This window comes from Pleurodeles waltl, chromosome 3_1 (assembly GCF_031143425.1).
Source record: "Pleurodeles waltl isolate 20211129_DDA chromosome 3_1, aPleWal1.hap1.20221129, whole genome shotgun sequence".
NCBI lineage: Eukaryota > Metazoa > Chordata > Amphibia > Caudata > Salamandridae > Pleurodeles > Pleurodeles waltl.
In genome coordinates, this window is record NC_090440.1 from 1,671,936,006 (window position 1) to 1,671,956,807 (window position 20,802).

Below are 20,802 nucleotides of genomic sequence, written 5' to 3' on the forward strand. Positions count from 1 at the left end.
GCTCGGACCAGGTTCTGTTACCCAGAATCCTTTGCAAACCTCAAAATGTGGCTAAAAAAACACATGTTCCTCACATTTCTGTGGCAGAAAGTTCTGCAATCTGAGAGGAGTCACAAATTTCCTTCCACCCAGCGTTCCCCCAAGTCTCCCGATAAAAATGATACCTCACTTGCATGAGTAGGCCTAGCGCCAGCGACAGGAAACGCCCCAAAGCGCAACGTGGACACATCCAAAATTTTGGAAGAAAACAGAGGTGTTTTTTGCGAAGTGCCTACCTGTAGATTTTAGCCTCTAGCTCAGCCGGCACCTAGGGAAACCTACCAAACCTGTGCATTTCTGAAAACTAGAGACCTAGGGGAATCCAAGGAGGGTTGACTTGTGGGGCTCGGACCAGGTTCTGTTACCCAGAATCCTTTGCAAACCTTAAAATGTGGCTAAAAAACACATGTTCCTCACATTTCTGTGGCAGAAAGTTCTGGAATCTGAGAGGAGCCACAAATTTCCTTCCACCCAGCGTTCCCCCAAGTCTCCCGATAAAAATGATACCTCACTTGCGTGGGTAGGCCTAGCGCCAGGGACAGGAAACACCCCAAAGTGCAACGTGGACACATCCAAAATTTTGGAAGAAAACAGAGGTGTTTTTTGCGAAGTGCCTACCTGTAGATTTTGGCCTCTAGCTCAGCTGGCACCTAGGGAAACCTACCAAACCTGTGCATTTCTGAAAACTAGAGACCTAGGGGAATCCAAGATGGGGTGACTTGCGGGGCTCGGACCAGGTTCTGTTACCCAGAATCCTTTGCGAACCTCAAAATGTGGCTAAAAAAACACATGTTCCTCACATTTCTGTGGCAGAAAGTTCTGCAATCTGAGAGGAGCCACAAATTTCCTTCCACCCAGCGTTCCCCCAAGTCTCCCGATAAAAATGATACCTCACTTGCGTGGGTAGGCCTAGCGCCAGCGACAAGAAACACCCCAAAGCGCAACGTGGACACATCCAAAATTATGGAAGAAAACAGAGGTGTTTTTTGCGAAGTGCCTACCTGTAGATTTTGGCCTCTAGCTCAGCCGGCACCTAGGGAAACCTACCAAGCCTGTGCATTTCTGAAAACTAGAGACCTAGGGGAATCCAAGGAGGGGTGACTTGTGGGGCTCGGACCAGGTTCTGTTACCCAGAATCCTTTGCAAACCTCAAAATTTGGCTAAAAAAACACATGTTCCTCACATTTCTGTGGCAGAAAGTTTTGGAATCTGAGAGGAGCCACAAATTTCCTTCCACCCAGCGTTCCCCCAAGTCTCCCGATAAAAATGATACCTCACTTGCGTGGGTAGGCCTAGCGCCAGCGACAGGAAACACGCCAAAGCGCAACGTGGACACGTCCTAAATTTTGGAAGAAAATAGAGGTGTTTTTTTGCCAAGTGCCTACCTGTAGATTTTGGCCTCTAGCTCAGCCGGCACCTAGGGAAACCTACCAAACCTGTGCATTTCTGAAAACTAGAGACCTAGGGGAATCCAAGGAGGGGTGACTTGCGGGGCTCGGACCAGGTTCTGTTACCCAGAATCCTTTGCAAACCTAAAAATTTGGCTAAAAAAACACATGTTCCTCACATTTCTGTGGCAGAAAGTTCTGGAATCGGAGAGGAGCCACAAATTTCCTTCCACCCAGCGTTCCCCCAAGTCTCCCGATAAAAATGATACCTCACTTGCGTGGGTAGGCCTAGCGCCGGCGACAGGAAACACCCCAAAGCGCAACTTGGCACGTCCAAAATTTTGGAAGAAAACAGAGGTGTTTTTTGCGAAGTGCCTACCTGTAGATTTTGGCCTCTAGCTCAGCCGGCACCTAGGGAAACCTACCAAACCTGTGCATTTCTGAAAACTAGAGACCTAGGGGAATCCAAGGAGGGGTGACTTGCGGGGCTCGGACCAGGTTCTGTTACCCAGAATCCTTTGCAAACCTCAAAATTTGGCTAAAAAAACACATGTTCCTCACATTTCTGTGGCAGAAAGTTCTGGAATCTGAGAGGAGCCACAAATTTCCTTCCACCCAGCTTTTCCCCAAGTCTCCCGATAAAAATGATACCTCACTTGCGTGGGTAGGCCTAGCGCCGGCGACAGGAAACACCCCAAAGCGCAACGTGGACATGTCCAAAATTTTGGAAGAAAACAGAGGTGTTTTTTGCGAAGTGCCTACCTGTAGATTTTGGCCTCTAGCTCAGACGGCACCTAGGGAAACCTACCAAACCTGTGCATTTCTGAAAACTAGAGACCTAGGGGAATCCAAGATGGGGTGACTTGCGGGGCTCGGACCAGGTTCTGTTACCCAGAATCCTTTGCAAACCTCAAAATGTGGCTAAAAAAACACATGTTCCTCACATTTCTGTGGCAGAAAGTTCTGGAATCTGAGAGGAGCCACAAATTTCCTTCCACCCAGCGTTCCCCCAAGTCTCCCGATAAAAATGATACCTCACTTGCGTGGGTAGGCCTAGCGCCGGCGACAGGAAACACCCCAAAGCGCAACGTGGACATGTCCAAAATTTTGGAAGAAAATAGAGGTGTTTTTTGCGAAGTGCCTACCTGTAGATTTTGGCCTCTAGCTCAGCCGGCACCTAGGGAAACCTACCAAACCTGTGCATTTCTGAAAACTAGAGACCTAGGGGAATCCAAGATGGGGTGACTTGCGGGGCTCGGACCAGGTTCTGTTACCCAGAATCCTTTGCAAACCTAAAAATTTGGCTAAAAAAACACATGTTCCTCACATTTCTGTGGCAGAAAGTTCTGGAATCTGAGAGGAGCCACAAATTTCCTTCCACCCAGCGTTCCCCCAAGTCTCCCGATAAAAATGATACCTCACTTGCGTGGGTAGGCCTACCGCCCGCGACAGGAAACACCCCAAAGCGCAACGTGGACACATCCAAAATTTTGGAAGAAAACAGAGGTGTTTTTTGCGAAGTGCCTACCTGTAGATATTGGCCTCTAGCTCAGCCGGCACCTAGGGAAACCTACCAAACCTGTGCATTTCTGAAAACTAGAGACCTAGGGGAATCCAAGATGGGGTGACTTGCGGGGCTCGGACCAGGTTCTGTTACCCAGAATCCTTTGCAAACCTCAAAATTTGGCTAAAAAAACACATGTTCCTCACATTTCTGTGGCAGAAAGTTTTGGAATCTGAGAGGAGCCACAAATTTCCTTCCACCCAGCGTTCCCCCAAGTCTCCCGATAAAAATGATACCTCACTTGCGTGGGTAGGCCTAGCGCCAGCGACAGGAAACACGCCAAAGCGCAACGTGGACACGTCCTAAATTTTGGAAGAAAATAGAGGTGTTTTTTTGCCAAGTGCCTACCTGTAGATTTTGGCCTCTAGCTCAGCCGGCACCTAGGGAAACCTACCAAACCTGTGCATTTCTGAAAACTAGAGACCTAGGGGAATCCAAGGAGGGGTGACTTGCGGGGCTCGGACCAGGTTCTGTTACCCAGAATCCTTTGCAAACCTAAAAATTTGGCTAAAAAAACACATGTTCCTCACATTTCTGTGGCAGAAAGTTCTGGAATCGGAGAGGAGCCACAAATTTCCTTCCACCCAGCGTTCCCCCAAGTCTCCCGATAAAAATGATACCTCACTTGCGTGGGTAGGCCTAGCGCCGGCGACAGGAAACACCCCAAAGCGCAACTTGGCACGTCCAAAATTTTGGAAGAAAACAGAGGTGTTTTTTGCGAAGTGCCTACCTGTAGATTTTGGCCTCTAGCTCAGCCGGCACCTAGGGAAACCTACCAAACCTGTGCATTTCTGAAAACTAGAGACCTAGGGGAATCCAAGGAGGGGTGACTTGCGGGGCTCGGACCAGGTTCTGTTACCCAGAATCCTTTGCAAACCTCAAAATTTGGCTAAAAAAACACATGTTCCTCACATTTCTGTGGCAGAAAGTTCTGGAATCTGAGAGGAGCCACAAATTTCCTTCCACCCAGCTTTTCCCCAAGTCTCCCGATAAAAATGATACCTCACTTGCGTGGGTAGGCCTAGCGCCGGCGACAGGAAACACCCCAAAGCGCAACGTGGACATGTCCAAAATTTTGGAAGAAAACAGAGGTGTTTTTTGCGAAGTGCCTACCTGTAGATTTTGGCCTCTAGCTCAGACGGCACCTAGGGAAACCTACCAAACCTGTGCATTTCTGAAAACTAGAGACCTAGGGGAATCCAAGATGGGGTGACTTGCGGGGCTCGGACCAGGTTCTGTTACCCAGAATCCTTTGCAAACCTCAAAATGTGGCTAAAAAAACACATGTTCCTCACATTTCTGTGGCAGAAAGTTCTGGAATCTGAGAGGAGCCACAAATTTCCTTCCACCCAGCGTTCCCCCAAGTCTCCCGATAAAAATGATACCTCACTTGCGTGGGTAGGCCTAGCGCCAGCAACAGGAAACACCCCAAAGCGCAACGTGGACACATCCAAAATTATGGAAGAAAACAGAGGTGTATTTTGCGAAGTGCCTACCTGTAGATTTTGGCCTCTAGCTCAGCCGGCACCTAGGGAAACCTACCAAACCTGTGCATTTCTGAAAACTAGAGACCTAGGGGAATCCAAGATGGGGTGACTTGCGGGGCTCGGACCAGGTTCTGTTACCCAGAATCCTTTGCAAACCTAAAAATTTGGCTAAAAAAACACATGTTCCTCACATTTCTGTGGCAGAAAGTTCTGGAATCTGAGAGGAGCCACAAATTTCCTTCCACCCAGCGTTCCCCCAAGTCTCCCGATAAAAATGATACCTCACTTGCGTGGGTAGGCCTACCGCCCGCGACAGGAAACACCCCAAAGCGCAACGTGGACACATCCAAAATTTTGGAAGAAAACAGAGGTGTTTTTTGCGAAGTGCCTACCTGTAGATATTGGCCTCTAGCTCAGCCGGCACCTAGGGAAACCTACCAAACCTGTGCATTTCTGAAAACTAGAGACCTAGGGGAATCCAAGATGGGGTGACTTGCGGGGCTCGGACCAGGTTCTGTTACCCAGAATCCTTTGCAAACCTCAAAATGTGGCTAAAAAAACACATGTTCCTCACATTTCTGTGGCAGAAAGTTCTGGAATCTGAGAGGAGCCACAAATTTCCTTCCACCCAGCGTTCCCCCAAGTCTCCCGATAAAAATGATACCTCACTTGCGTGGGTAGGCCTAGCGCCAGCGACAGGAAACACCCCAAAGCGCAACGTGGACACATCCAAAATTATGGAAGAAAACAGAGGTGTATTTTGCGAAGTGCCTACCTGTAGATTTTGGCCTCTAGCTCAGCCGGCACCTAGGGAAACCTACCAAACCTGTGCATTTCTGAAAACTAGAGACCTAGGGGAATCCAAGATGGGGTGACTTGCGGGGCTCGGACCAGGTTCTGTTACCCAGAATCCTTTGCAAACCTAAAAATTTGGCTAAAAAAACACATGTTCCTCACATTTCTGTGGCAGAAAGTTCTGGAATCTGAGAGGAGCCACAAATTTCCTTCCACCCAGCGTTCCCCCAAGTCTCCCGATAAAAATGATACCTCACTTGCGTGGGTAGGCCTACCGCCCGCGACAGGAAACACCCCAAAGCGCAACGTGGACACATCCAAAATTTTTGAAGAAAACAGAGGTGTTTTTTGCGAAGTGCCTACCTGTAGATATTGGCCTCTAGCTCAGCCGGCACCTAGGGAAACCTACCAAACCTGTGCATTTCTAAAAACTAGAGACCTAGGGGAATCCAAGGAGGGGTGACTTGCGGGGCTCGGACCAGGTTCTGTTACCCAGAATCCTTTGCAAACCTCAAAATGTGGCTAATAAAACACATGTTCCTCATATTTCTGTGGCAGAAAGTTCTGGAATCTGAGAGGAGCCACAAATTTCCTTCCACCCAGCGTTCCCCCAAGTCTCCCGATAAAAATGATACCTCACTTGCGTGGGTAGGCCTAGCGCCAGGGACAGGAAACACCCCAAAGTGCAACGTGGACACATCCAAAATTATGGAAGAAAACAGAGGTGTTTTTTGCGAAGTGCCTACCTGTAGATTTTGGCCTCTAGCTCAGCCGGCACCTAGGGAAACCTACCAAAACTGTGCATTTCTAAAAACTAGAGACCTAGGGGAATCCAAGGAGGGGTGACTTGCGGGGCTCGGACCAAGTTCTGTTACCCAGAATCCTTTGCAAACCTCAAAATTTGGCTAAAAAAACACATGTTCCTCACATTTCTGTGGCAGAAAGTTCTGGAATCTGAGAGGAGCCACAAATTTCCTTCCACACAGCGTTCCCCCAAGTCTCCCGATAAAAATGATACCTCACTTGCGTGGGTAGGCCTACCGCCCGCGACAGGAAACACCCCAAAGCACAACGTGGACACATCCAAAATTTTGGAAGAAAACAGAGGTGTTTTTTGCGAAGTGCCTACCTGTAGATTTTGGCCTCTAGCTCAGCCGGCACCTAGGGAAACCTACCAAACCTGTGCATTTCTGAAAACTAGAGACCTAGGGGAATCCAAGATGGGGTGACTTGCGGGGCTCGGACCAGGTTCTGTTACCCAGAATCCTTTGCAAACCTCAAAATTTGGCTAAAAAAACACATGTTCCTCTCATTTCTGTGGCAGAAAGTTCTGGAATCTGAGAGGAGCCACAAATTTCCTTCCACCCAGCGTTCCCCCAAGTCTCCCGATAAAAATGATACCTCACTTGCGTAGTTAGGCCTAGCGCCGGCGACAGGAAACACCCCAAAGCGCAACGTGGACATGTCCAAAATTTTGGAAGAAAACAGAGGTGTTTTTTGCGAAGTGCCTACCTGTAGATATTGGCCTCTAGCTCAGCCGGCACCTAGGGAAACCTACCAAACCTGTGCATTTCTGAAAACTAGAGACCTAGGGGAATCCAAGATGGGGTGACTTGCGGGCCTCGGACCAGGTTCTGTTACCCAGAATCCTTTGCAAACCTCAAAATGTGGCTAAAAAAACACATGTTCCTCACATTTCTGTGGCAGAAAGTTCTGCAATCTGAGAGGAGCCACAAATTTCCTTCCACCCAGCGTTCCCCCAAGTCTCCCGATAAAAATGATACCTCACTTGCGTGGGTAGGCCTAGCGCCGGCGCCAGGAAACACACCAAAGCGCAACGTGGACACGTCCAAAATTTTGGAAGAAAACAGAGGTGTTTTTTGCGAAGTGCCTACCTGTAGATTTTGGCCTCTAGCTCAGCCGGCACCTAGGGAAACCTACCAAGCCTGTGCATTTCTGAAAACTAGAGACCTAGGGGAATCCAAGGAGGGGTGACTTGTGGGGCTCGGACCAGGTTCTGTTACCCAGAATCCTTTGCAAACATCAAAATTTGGCTAAAAAAACACATGTTCCTCACATTTCTGTGGCAGAAAGATTTGGAATCTGAGAGGAGCCACAAATTTCCTTCCACCCAGCGTTCCCCCAAGTCTCCCGATAAAAATTATACCTCACTTGCGTGGGTAGGCCTACCGCCCGCGACAGGAAACACCCCAAAGCGCAACGTGGACACATCCAAAATTTTGGAAGAAAACAGAGGTGTTTTTTGCGAAGTGCCTACCTGTAGATATTGGCCTCTAGCTCAGCCGGCACCTAGGGAAACCTACCAAACCTGTGCATTTCTAAAAACTAGAGACCTAGGGGAATCCAAGGAGGGGTGACTTGCGGGGCTCGGACCAGGTTCTGTTACCCAGAATCCTTTGCAACACCTCAAAATGTGGCTTAAAAAACACATGTTCCTCACATTTCTGTGGCAGAAAGTTCTGGAATCTGAGATGAGCCACAAATTTCCTTCCACCCAGCGTTCCCCCAAGTCTCCCGATAAAAATGATACCTCACTTGCGTGGGTAGGCCTAGCGCCAGGGACAGGAAACACCCCAAAGTGCAACGTGGACACATCCAAAATTATGGAAGAAAACAGAGGTGTTTTTTGCGAAGTGCCTACCTGTAGATTTTGGCCTCTAGCTCAGCCGGCACCTAGGGAAACCTACCAAAACTGTGCATTTCTAAAAACTAGAGACCTAGGGGAATCCAAGGAGGGGTGACTTGCGGGGCTCGGACCAGGTTCTGTTACCCAGAATCCTTTGCAAACCTCAAAATTTGGCTAAAAAAACACATGTTCCTCACATTTCTGTGGCAGAAAGTTCTGGAATCTGAGAGGAGCCACAAATTTCCTTCCACACAGCGTTCCCCCAAGTCTCCCGATAAAAATGATACCTCACTTGCGTGGGTAGGCCTACCGCCCGCGACAGGAAACACCCCAAAGCACAACGTGGACACATCCAAAATTTTGGAAGAAAACAGAGGTGTTTTTTGCGAAGTGCCTACCTGTAGATTTTGGCCTCTAGCTCAGCCGGCACCTAGGGAAACCTACCAAACCTGTGCATTTCTGAAAACTAGAGACCTAGGGGAATCCAAGATGGGGTGACTTGCGGGGCTCGGACCAGGTTCTGTTACCCAGAATCCTTTGCAAACCTCAAAATTTGGATTAAAAAACACATGTTCCTCACATTTCTGTGGCAGAAAGTTCTGCAATCTGAGAGGAGTCACAAATTTCCTTCCACCCAGCGTTCCCCCAAGTCTCCCGATAAAAATGATACCTCACTTGCATGAGTAGGCCTAGCGCCAGCGACAGGAAACGCCCCAAAGCGCAACGTGGACACATCCAAAATTTTGGAAGAAAACAGAGGTGTTTTTTGCGAAGTGCCTACCTGTAGATTTTAGCCTCTAGCTCAGCCGGCACCTAGGGAAACCTACCAAACCTGTGCATTTCTGAAAACTAGAGACCTAGGGGAATCCAAGGAGGGTTGACTTGTGGGGCTCGGACCAGGTTCTGTTACCCAGAATCCTTTGCAAACCTCAAAATGTGGCTAAAAAAACACATGTTCCTCACATTTCTGTGGCAGAAAGTTCTGCAATCTGAGAGGAGTCACAAATTTCCTTCCACCCAGCGTTCCCCCAAGTCTCCCGATAAAAATGATACCTCACTTGCATGAGTAGGCCTAGCGCCAGCGACAGGAAACGCCCCAAAGCGCAACGTGGACACATCCAAAATTTTGGAAGAAAACAGAGGTGTTTTTTGCGAAGTGCCTACCTGTAGATTTTAGCCTCTAGCTCAGCCGGCACCTAGGGAAACCTACCAAACCTGTGCATTTCTGAAAACTAGAGACCTAGGGGAATCCAAGGAGGGTTGACTTGTGGGGCTCGGACCAGGTTCTGTTACCCAGAATCCTTTGCAAACCTTAAAATGTGGCTAAAAAACACATGTTCCTCACATTTCTGTGGCAGAAAGTTCTGGAATCTGAGAGGAGCCACAAATTTCCTTCCACCCAGCGTTCCCCCAAGTCTCCCGATAAAAATGATACCTCACTTGCGTGGGTAGGCCTAGCGCCAGGGACAGGAAACACCCCAAAGTGCAACGTGGACACATCCACAATTATGGAAGAAAACTGAGGTGTTTTTTGCGAAGTGCCTACCTGTAGATTTTGGCCTCTAGCTCAGCCAGCACCTAGGGAAACCTACCAAAACTGTGCATTTCTAAAAACTAGAGACCTAGGGGAATCCAAGGAGGGGTGACTTGCGGGGCTCGGACCAGGTTCTGTTACCCAGAATCCTTTGCAAACCTCAAAATTTGGCTAAAAAAACACATGTTCCTCACATTTCTGTGGCAGAAAGTTCTGGAATCTGAGAGGAGCCACAAATTTCCTTCCACACAGCGTTCTCCCAAGTCTCCCGATAAAAATGATACCTCACTTGCGTGGGTAGGCCTACCGCCCGAGACAGGAAACACCCCAAAGCGCAACGTGGACACATCCAAAATTTTGGAAGAAAACAGAGGTGTTTTTTGCGAAGTGCCTACCTGTAGATTTTGGCCTCTAGCTCAGCTGGCACCTAGGGAAACCTACCAAACCTGTGCATTTCTGAAAACTAGAGACCTAGGGGAATCCAAGATGGGGTGACTTGCGGGGCTCGGACCAGGTTCTGTTACCCAGAATCCTTTGCAAACCTCAAAATTTGGCTAAAAAAACACATGTTCCTCACATTTCTGTGGCAGAAAGTTCTGGAATCTGAGAGGAGCCACAAATTTCCTTCCACCCAGCGTTCCCCCAAGTCTCCCGATAAAAATGATACCTCACTTGCGTGGGTAGGCCTAGCGCCGGCGACAGGAAACACCCCAAAGCGCAACGTGGACATGTCCAAAATTTTGGAAGAAAATAGAGGTGTTTTTTGCGAAGTGCCTACCTGTAGATTTTGGCCTCTAGCTCAGCCGGCACCTAGGGAAACCTACCAAACCTGTGCATTTCTGAAAACTAGAGACCTAGGGGAATCCAAGATGGGGTGACTTGCGGGGCTCGGACCAGGTTCTGTTACCCAGAATCCTTTGCGAACCTCAAAATGTGGCTAAAAAAACACATGTTCCTCACATTTCTGTGGCAGAAAGTTCTGCAATCTGAGAGGAGCCACAAATTTCCTTCCACCCAGCGTTCCCCCAAGTCTCCCGATAAAAATGATACCTCACTTGCGTGGGTAGGCCTAGCGCCAGCGACAAGAAACACCCCAAAGCGCAACGTGGACACATCCAAAATTATGGAAGAAAACAGAGGTGTTTTTTGCGAAGTGCCTACCTGTAGATTTTGGCCTCTAGCTCAGCCGGCACCTAGGGAAACCTACCAAGCCTGTGCATTTCTGAAAACTAGAGACCTAGGGGAATCCAAGGAGGGGTGACTTGTGGGGCTCGGACCAGGTTCTGTTACCCAGAATCCTTTGCAAACCTCAAAATTTGGCTAAAAAAACACATGTTCCTCACATTTCTGTGGCAGAAAGTTTTGGAATCTGAGAGGAGCCACAAATTTCCTTCCACCCAGCGTTCCCCCAAGTCTCCCGATAAAAATGATACCTCACTTGCGTGGGTAGGCCTAGCGCCAGCGACAGGAAACACGCCAAAGCGCAACGTGGACACGTCCTAAATTTTGGAAGAAAATAGAGGTGTTTTTTTGCCAAGTGCCTACCTGTAGATTTTGGCCTCTAGCTCAGCCGGCACCTAGGGAAACCTACCAAACCTGTGCATTTCTGAAAACTAGAGACCTAGGGGAATCCAAGGAGGGGTGACTTGCGGGGCTCGGACCAGGTTCTGTTACCCAGAATCCTTTGCAAACCTAAAAATTTGGCTAAAAAAACACATGTTCCTCACATTTCTGTGGCAGAAAGTTCTGGAATCGGAGAGGAGCCACAAATTTCCTTCCACCCAGCGTTCCCCCAAGTCTCCCGATAAAAATGATACCTCACTTGCGTGGGTAGGCCTAGCGCCGGCGACAGGAAACACCCCAAAGCGCAACTTGGCACGTCCAAAATTTTGGAAGAAAACAGAGGTGTTTTTTGCGAAGTGCCTACCTGTAGATTTTGGCCTCTAGCTCAGCCGGCACCTAGGGAAACCTACCAAACCTGTGCATTTCTGAAAACTAGAGACCTAGGGGAATCCAAGGAGGGGTGACTTGCGGGGCTCGGACCAGGTTCTGTTACCCAGAATCCTTTGCAAACCTCAAAATTTGGCTAAAAAAACACATGTTCCTCACATTTCTGTGGCAGAAAGTTCTGGAATCTGAGAGGAGCCACAAATTTCCTTCCACCCAGCGTTTCCCCAAGTCTCCCGATAAAAATGATACCTCACTTGCGTGGGTAGGCCTAGCGCCGGCGACAGGAAACACCCCAAAGCGCAACGTGGACATGTCCAAAATTTTGGAAGAAAACAGAGGTGTTTTTTGCGAAGTGCCTACCTGTAGATTTTGGCCTCTAGCTCAGACGGCACCTAGGGAAACCTACCAAACCTGTGCATTTCTGAAAACTAGAGACCTAGGGGAATCCAAGATGGGGTGACTTGCGGGGCTCGGACCAGGTTCTGTTACCCAGAATCCTTTGCAAACCTCAAAATGTGGCTAAAAAAACACATGTTCCTCACATTTCTGTGGCAGAAAGTTCTGGAATCTGAGAGGAGCCACAAATTTCCTTCCACCCAGCGTTCCCCCAAGTCTCCCGATAAAAATGATACCTCACTTGCGTGGGTAGGCCTAGCGCCAGCAACAGGAAACACCCCAAAGCGCAACGTGGACACATCCAAAATTATGGAAGAAAACAGAGGTGTATTTTGCGAAGTGCCTACCTGTAGATTTTGGCCTCTAGCTCAGCCGGCACCTAGGGAAACCTACCAAACCTGTGCATTTCTGAAAACTAGAGACCTAGGGGAATCCAAGATGGGGTGACTTGCGGGGCTCGGACCAGGTTCTGTTACCCAGAATCCTTTGCAAACCTAAAAATTTGGCTAAAAAAACACATGTTCCTCACATTTCTGTGGCAGAAAGTTCTGGAATCTGAGAGGAGCCACAAATTTCCTTCCACCCAGCGTTCCCCCAAGTCTCCCGATAAAAATGATACCTCACTTGCGTGGGTAGGCCTACCGCCCGCGACAGGAAACACCCCAAAGCGCAACGTGGACACATCCAAAATTTTGGAAGAAAACAGAGGTGTTTTTTGCGAAGTGCCTACCTGTAGATATTGGCCTCTAGCTCAGCCGGCACCTAGGGAAACCTACCAAACCTGTGCATTTCTGAAAACTAGAGACCTAGGGGAATCCAAGATGGGGTGACTTGCGGGGCTCGGACCAGGTTCTGTTACCCAGAATCCTTTGCAAACCTCAAAATGTGGCTAAAAAAACATATGTTCCTCACATTTCTGTGGCAGAAAGTTCTGGAATCTGAGAGGAGCCACAAATTTCCTTCCACCCAGCGTTCCCCCAAGTCTCCCGATAAAAATGATACCTCACTTGCGTGGGTAGGCCTAGCGCCAGCGACAGGAAACACCCCAAAGCGCAACGTGGACACTTCCAAAATTATGGAAGAAAACAGAGGTGTATTTTGCGAAGTGCCTACCTGTAGATTTTGGCCTCTAGCTCAGCCGGCACCTAGGGAAACCTACCAAACCTGTGCATTTCTGAAAACTAGAGACCTAGGGGAATCCAAGATGGGGTGACTTGCGGGGCTCGGACCAGGTTCTGTTACCCAGAATCCTTTGCAAACCTAAAAATTTGGCTAAAAAAACACATGTTCTTCACATTTCTGTGGCAGAAAGTTCTGGAATCTGAGAGGAGCCACAAATTTCCTTCCACCCAGCGTTCCCCCAAGTCTCCCGATAAAAATGATACCTCACTTGCGTGGGTAGGCCTACCGCCCGCGACAGGAAACACCCCAAAGCGCAACGTGGACACATCCAAAATTTTTGAAGAAAACAGAGGTGTTTTTTGCGAAGTGCCTACCTGTAGATATTGGCCTCTAGCTCAGCCGGCACCTAGGGAAACCTACCAAACCTGTGCATTTCTAAAAACTAGAGACCTAGGGGAATCCAAGGAGTGGTGACTTGCGGGGCTCGGACCAGGTTCTGTTACCCAGAATCCTTTGCAAACCTCAAAATGTGGCTAATAAAACACATGTTCCTCATATTTCTGTGGCAGAAAGTTCTGGAATCTGAGAGGAGCCACAAATTTCCTTCCACCCAGCGTTCCCCCAAGTCTCCCGATAAAAATGATACCTCACTTGCGTGGGTAGGCCTAGCGCCAGGGACAGGAAACACCCCAAAGTGCAACGTGGACACATCCAAAATTATGGAAGAAAACAGAGGTGTTTTTTGCGAAGTGCCTACCTGTAGATTTTGGCCTCTAGCTCAGCCGGCACCTAGGGAAACCTACCAAAACTGTGCATTTCTAAAAACTAGAGACCTAGGGGAATCCAAGGAGGGGTGACTTGCGGGGCTCGGACCAAGTTCTGTTACCCAGAATCCTTTGCAAACCTCAAAATTTGGCTAAAAAAACACATGTTCCTCACATTTCTGTGGCAGAAAGTTCTGGAATCTGAGAGGAGCCACAAATTTCCTTCCACACAGCGTTCCCCCAAGTCTCCCGATAAAAATGATACCTCACTTGCGTGGGTAGGCCTACCGCCCGCGACAGGAAACACCCCAAAGCACAACGTGGACACATCCAAAATTTTGGAAGAAAACAGAGGTGTTTTTTGCAAAGTGCCTACCTGTAGATTTTGGCCTCTAGCTCAGCCGGCACCTAGGGAAACCTACCAAACCTGTGCATTTCTGAAAACTAGAGACCTAGGGGAATCCAAGATGGGGTGACTTGCGGGGCTCGGACCAGGTTCTGTTACCCAGAATCCTTTGCAAACCTCAAAATTTGGCTAAAAAAACACATGTTCCTCTCATTTCTGTGGCAGAAAGTTCTGGAATCTGAGAGGAGCCACAAATTTCCTTCCACCCAGCGTTCCCCCAAGTCTCCCGATAAAAATGATACCTCACTTGCGTAGGTAGGCCTAGCGCCGGCGACAGGAAACACCCCAAAGCGCAACGTGGACATGTCCAAAATTTTGGAAGAAAACAGAGGTGTTTTTTGCGAAGTGCCTACCTGTAGATATTGGCCTCTAGCTCAGCCGGCACCTAGGGAAACCTACCAAACCTGTGCATTTCTGAAAACTAGAGACCTAGGGGAATCCAAGATGGGGTGACTTGCGGGCCTCGGACCAGGTTCTGTTACCCAGAATCCTTTGCAAACCTCAAAATGTGGCTAAAAAAACACATGTTCCTCACATTTCTGTGGCAGAAAGTTCTGCAATCTGAGAGGAGCCACAAATTTCCTTCCACCCAGCGTTCCCCCAAGTCTCCCGATAAAAATGATACCTCACTTGCGTGGGTAGGCCTAGCGCCGGCGCCAGGAAACACACCAAAGCGCAACGTGGACACGTCCAAAATTTTGGAAGAAAACAGAGGTGTTTTTTGCGAAGTGCCTACCTGTAGATTTTGGCCTCTAGCTCAGCCGGCACCTAGGGAAACCTACCAAGCCTGTGCATTTCTGAAAACTAGAGACCTAGGGGAATCCAAGGAGGGGTGACTTGTGGGGCTCGGACCAGGTTCTGTTACCCAGAATCCTTTGCAAACATCAAAATTTGGCTAAAAAAACACATGTTCCTCACATTTCTGTGGCAGAAAGATCTGGAATCTGAGAGGAGCCACAAATTTCCTTCCACCCAGCGTTCCCCCAAGTCTCCCGATAAAAATTATACCTCACTTGCGTGGGTAGGCCTACCGCCCGCGACAGGAAACACCCCAAAGCGCAACGTGGACACATCCAAAATTTTGGAAGAAAACAGAGGTGTTTTTTGCGAAGTGCCTACCTGTAGATATTGGCCTCTAGCTCAGCCGGCACCTAGGGAAACCTACCAAACCTGTGCATTTCTAAAAACTAGAGACCTAGGGGAATCCAAGGAGGGGTGACTTGCGGGGCTCGGACCAGGTTCTGTTACCCAGAATCCTTTGCAAACCTCAAAATGTGGCTAAAAAAACACATGTTCCTCACATTTCTGTGGCAGAAAGTTCTGGAATCTGAGATGAGCCACAAATTTCCTTCCACCCAGCGTTCCCCCAAGTCTCCCGATAAAAATGATACCTCACTTGCGTGGGTAGGCCTAGCGCCAGGGACAGGAAACACCCCAAAGTGCAACGTGGACACATCCAAAATTATGGAAGAAAACAGAGGTGTTTTTTGCGAAGTGCCTACCTGTAGATTTTGGCCTCTAGCTCAGCCGGCACCTAGGGAAACCTACCAAAACTGTGCATTTCTAAAAACTAGAGACCTAGGGGAATCCAAGGAGGGGTGACTTGCGGGGCTCGGACCAGGTTCTGTTACCCAGAATCCTTTGCAAACCTCAAAATTTGGCTAAAAAAACACATGTTCCTCACATTTCTGTGGCAGAAAGTTCTGGAATCTGAGAGGAGCCACAAATTTCCTTCCACACAGCGTTCCCCCAAGTCTCCCGATAAAAATGATACCTCACTTGCGTGGGTAGGCCTACCGCCCGCGACAGGAAACACCCCAAAGCACAACGTGGACACATCCAAAATTTTGGAAGAAAACAGAGGTGTTTTTTGCGAAGTGCCTACCTGTAGATTTTGGCCTCTAGCTCAGCCGGCACCTAGGGAAACCTACCAAACCTGTGCATTTCTGAAAACTAGAGACCTATGGGGAATCCAAGATGGGGTGACTTGCGGGGCTCGGACCAGGTTCTGTTACCCAGAATCCTTTGCAAACCTCAAAATTTGGCTAAAAAAACACATGTTCCTCACATTTCTGTGGCAGAAAGTTCTGGAATCTGAGAGGAGCCACAAATTTCCTTCCACCCAGCGTTCCCCCAAGTCTCCCGATAAAAATGATACCTCACTTGCGTAGGTAGGCCTAGCGCCGGCGACAGGAAACACCCCAAAGCGCAACGTGGACATGTCCAAAATTTTGGAAGAAAACAGAGGTGTTTTTTGCGAAGTGCCTACCTGTAGATATTGGCCTCTAGCTCAGCCGGCACCTAGGGAAACCTACCAAACCTGTGCATTTCTGAAAACTAGAGACCTAGGGGAATCCAAGATGGGGTGACTTGCGGGCCTCGGACCAGGTTCTGTTACCCAGAATCCTTTGCAAACCTCAAAATGTGGCAAAAAAAACACATGTTCCTCACATTTCTGTGGCAGAAAGTTCTGCAATCTGAGAGGAGCCACAAATTTCCTTCCACCCAGCGTTCCCCCAAGTCTCCCGATAAAAATGATACCTCACTTGCGTGGGTAGGCCTAGCGCCGGCGACAGGAAACACGCCAAAGCGCAACGTGGACACGTCCAAAATTTTGGAAGAAAACAGAGGTGTTTTTTGCGAAGTGCCTACCTGTAGATTTTGGCCTCTAGCTCAGCCGGCACCTAGGGAAACCTACCAAGCCTGTGCATTTCTGAAAACTAGAGACCTAGGGGAATCCAAGGAGGGGTGACTTGCGGGGCTCGGACCAAGTTCTGTTACCCAGAATCCTTTGCAAACCTCAAAATTTGGCTAAAAAAACACATGTTCCTCATATTTCTGTGGCAGAAAGTTCTGGAATCTGAGAGGAGCCACAAATTTCCTTCCACACAGCGTTCCCCCAAGTCTCCCGATAAAAATGATACCTCACTTGCGTGGGTAGGCCTACCGCCCGCGACAGGAAACACCCCAAAGCACAACGTGGACACATCCAAAATTTTGGAAGAAAACAGAGGTGTTTTTTGCGAAGTGCCTACCTGTAGATTTTGGCCTCTAGCTCAGCCGGCACCTAGGGAAACCTACCAAACCTGTGCATTTCTGAAAACTAGAGACCTAGGGGAATCCAAGATGGGGTGACTTGCGGGGCTCGGACCAGGTTCTGTTACCCAGAATCCTTTGCAAACCTCAAAATTTGGCTAAAAAAACACATGTTCCTCTCATTTCTGTGGCAGAAAGTTCTGGAATCTGAGAGGAGCCACAAATTTCCTTCCACCCAGCGTTCCCCCAAGTCTCCCGATAAAAATGATACCTCACTTGCGTAGGTAGGCCTAGCGCCGGCGACAGGAAACACCCCAAAGCGCAACGTGGACATGTCCAAAATTTTGGAAGAAAACAGAGGTGTTTTTTGCGAAGTGCCTACCTGTAGATATTGGCCTCTAGCTCAGCCGGCACCTAGGGAAACCTACCAAACCTGTGCATTTCTGAAAACTAGAGACCTAGGGGAATCCAAGATGGGGTGACTTGCGGGCCTCGGACCAGGTTCTGTTACCCAGAATCCTTTGCAAACCTCAAAATGTGGCTAAAAAAACACATGTTCCTCACATTTCTGTGGCAGAAAGTTCTGCAATCTGAGAGGAGCCACAAATTTCCTTCCACCCAGCGTTCCCCCAAGTCTCCCGATAAAAATGATACCTCACTTGCGTGGGTAGGCCTAGCGCCGGCGCCAGGAAACACACCAAAGCGCAACGTGGACACGTCCAAAATTTTGGAAGAAAACAGAGGTGTTTTTTGCGAAGTGCCTACCTGTAGATTTTGGCCTCTAGCTCAGCCGGCACCTAGGGAAACCTACCAAGCCTGTGCATTTCTGAAAACTAGAGACCTAGGGGAATCCAAGGAGGGGTGACTTGTGGGGCTCGGACCAGGTTCTGTTACCCAGAATCCTTTGCAAACATCAAAATTTGGCTAAAAAAACACATGTTCCTCACATTTCTGTGGCAGAAAGATCTGGAATCTGAGAGGAGCCACAAATTTCCTTCCACCCAGCGTTCCCCCAAGTCTCCCGATAAAAATTATACCTCACTTGCGTGGGTAGGCCTACCGCCCGCGACAGGAAACACCCCAAAGCGCAACGTGGACACATCCAAAATTTTGGAAGAAAACAGAGGTGTTTTTTGCGAAGTGCCTACCTGTAGATATTGGCCTCTAGCTCAGCCGGCACCTAGGGAAACCTACCAAACCTGTGCATTTCTAAAAACTAGAGACCTAGGGGAATCCAAGGAGGGGTGACTTGCGGGGCTCGGACCAGGTTCTGTTACCCAGAATCCTTTGCAAACCTCAAAATGTGGCTAAAAAAACACATGTTCCTCACATTTCTGTGGCAGAAAGTTCTGGAATCTGAGATGAGCCACAAATTTCCTTCCACCCAGCGTTCCCCCAAGTCTCCCGATAAAAATGATACCTCACTTGCGTGGGTAGGCCTAGCGCCAGGGACAGGAAACACCCCAAAGTGCAACGTGGACACATCCAAAATTATGGAAGAAAACAGAGGTGTTTTTTGCGAAGTGCCTACCTGTAGATTTTGGCCTCTAGCTCAGCCGGCACCTAGGGAAACCTACCAAAACTGTGCATTTCTAAAAACTAGAGACCTAGGGGAATCCAAGGAGGGGTGACTTGCGGGGCTCGGACCAGGTTCTGTTACCCAGAATCCTTTGCAAACCTCAAAATTTGGCTAAAAAAACACATGTTCCTCACATTTCTGTGGCAGAAAGTTCTGGAATCTGAGAGGAGCCACAAATTTCCTTCCACACAGCGTTCCCCCAAGTCTCCCGATAAAAATGATACCTCACTTGCGTGGGTAGGCCTACCGCCCGCGACAGGAAACACCCCAAAGCACAACGTGGACACATCCAAAATTTTGGAAGAAAACAGAGGTGTTTTTTGCGAAGTGCCTACCTGTAGATTTTGGCCTCTAGCTCAGCCGGCACCTAGGGAAACCTACCAAACCTGTGCATTTCTGAAAACTAGAGACCTAGGGGAATCCAAGATGGGGTGACTTGCGGGGCTCGGACCAGGTTCTGTTACCCAGAATCCTTTGCAAACCTCAAAATTTGGCTAAAAAAACACATGTTCCTCACATTTCTGTGGCAGAAAGTTCTGGAATCTGAGAGGAGCCACAAATTTCCTTCCACCCAGCGTTCCCCCAAGTCTCCCGATAAAAATGATACCTCACTTGCGTAGGTAGGCCTAGCGCCGGCGACAGGAAACACCCCAAAGCGCAACGTGGACATGTCCAAAATTTTGGAAGAAAACAGAGGTGTTTTTTGCGAAGTGCCTACCTGTAGATATTGGCCTCTAGCTCAGCCGGCACCTAGGGAAACCTACCAAACCTGTGCATTTCTGAAAACTAGAGACCTAGGGGAATCCAAGATGGGGTGACTTGCGGGCCTCGGACCAGGTTCTGTTACCCAGAATCCTTTGCAAACCTCAAAATGTGGCAAAAAAAACACATGTTCCTCACATTTCTGTGGCAGAAAGTTCTGCAATCTGAGAGGAGCCACAAATTTCCTTCCACCCAGCGTTCCCCCAAGTCTCCCGATAAAAATGATACCTCACTTGCGTGGGTAGGCCTAGCGCCGGCGACAGGAAACACGCCAAAGCGCAACGTGGACACGTCCAAAATTTTGGAAGAAAACAGAGGTGTTTTTTGCGAAGTGCCTACCTGTAGATTTTGGCCTCTAGCTCAGCCGGCACCTAGGGAAACCTACCAAGCCTGTGCATTTCTGAAAACTAGAGACCTAGGGGAATCCAAGGAGGGGTGACTTGTGGGGCTCGGACCAGGTTCTGTTACCCAGAATCCTTTGCAAACCTCAAAATTTGGCTAAAAAAACACATGTTCCTCACATTTCTGTGGCAGAAAGTTCTGGAATCTGAGAGGAGCCACAAATTTCCTTCCACCCAGCGTTCCCCCAAGTCTCCCGATAAAAATGATACCTCACTTGCGTGGGTAGGCCTAGCGCCGGCGACAGGAAACACCCCAAAGCGCAACGTGGACATGTCCAAAATTTTGGAAGAAAACAGAGGTGTTTTTTGCGAAGTGCCTACCTGTAGATTTTGGCCTCTAGCTCAGCCGGCACCTAGGGAAACCTACCAAACCTGTGCATTTCTGAAAACTAGAGACCTAGGGGAATCCAAGATGGGGTGACTTGCGGGGCTCGGACCAGGTTCTGTTACCCAGAATCCTTTGCAAACCTCAAAATGTGGCTAAAAAAACACATGTTCCTCACATTTCTGTGGCAGAAAGTTCTGCAATCTGAGAGGAGCCACAAATTTCCTTCCACCCAGCGTTCCCCCAAGTCTCCCGATAAAAATGATACCTCACTTGCGTGGGTAGGCCTAGCGCCAGCGACAAGAAACACCCCAAAGCGCAACGTGGACACATCCAAAATTATGGAAGAAAACAGAGGTGTTTTTTGCGAAGTGCCTACCTGTAGATTTTGGCCTCTAGCTCAGCCGGCACCTAGGGAAACCTACCAAGCCTGTGCATTTCTGAAAACTAGAGACCTAGGGGAATCCAAGGAGGGGTGACTTGTGGGGCTCGGACCAGGTTCTGTTACCCACAATCCTTTGCAAACCTCAAAATTTGGCTAAAAAAACACATGTTCCTCACATTTCTGTGGCAGAAAGTTTTGGAATCTGAGAGGAGCCACAAATTT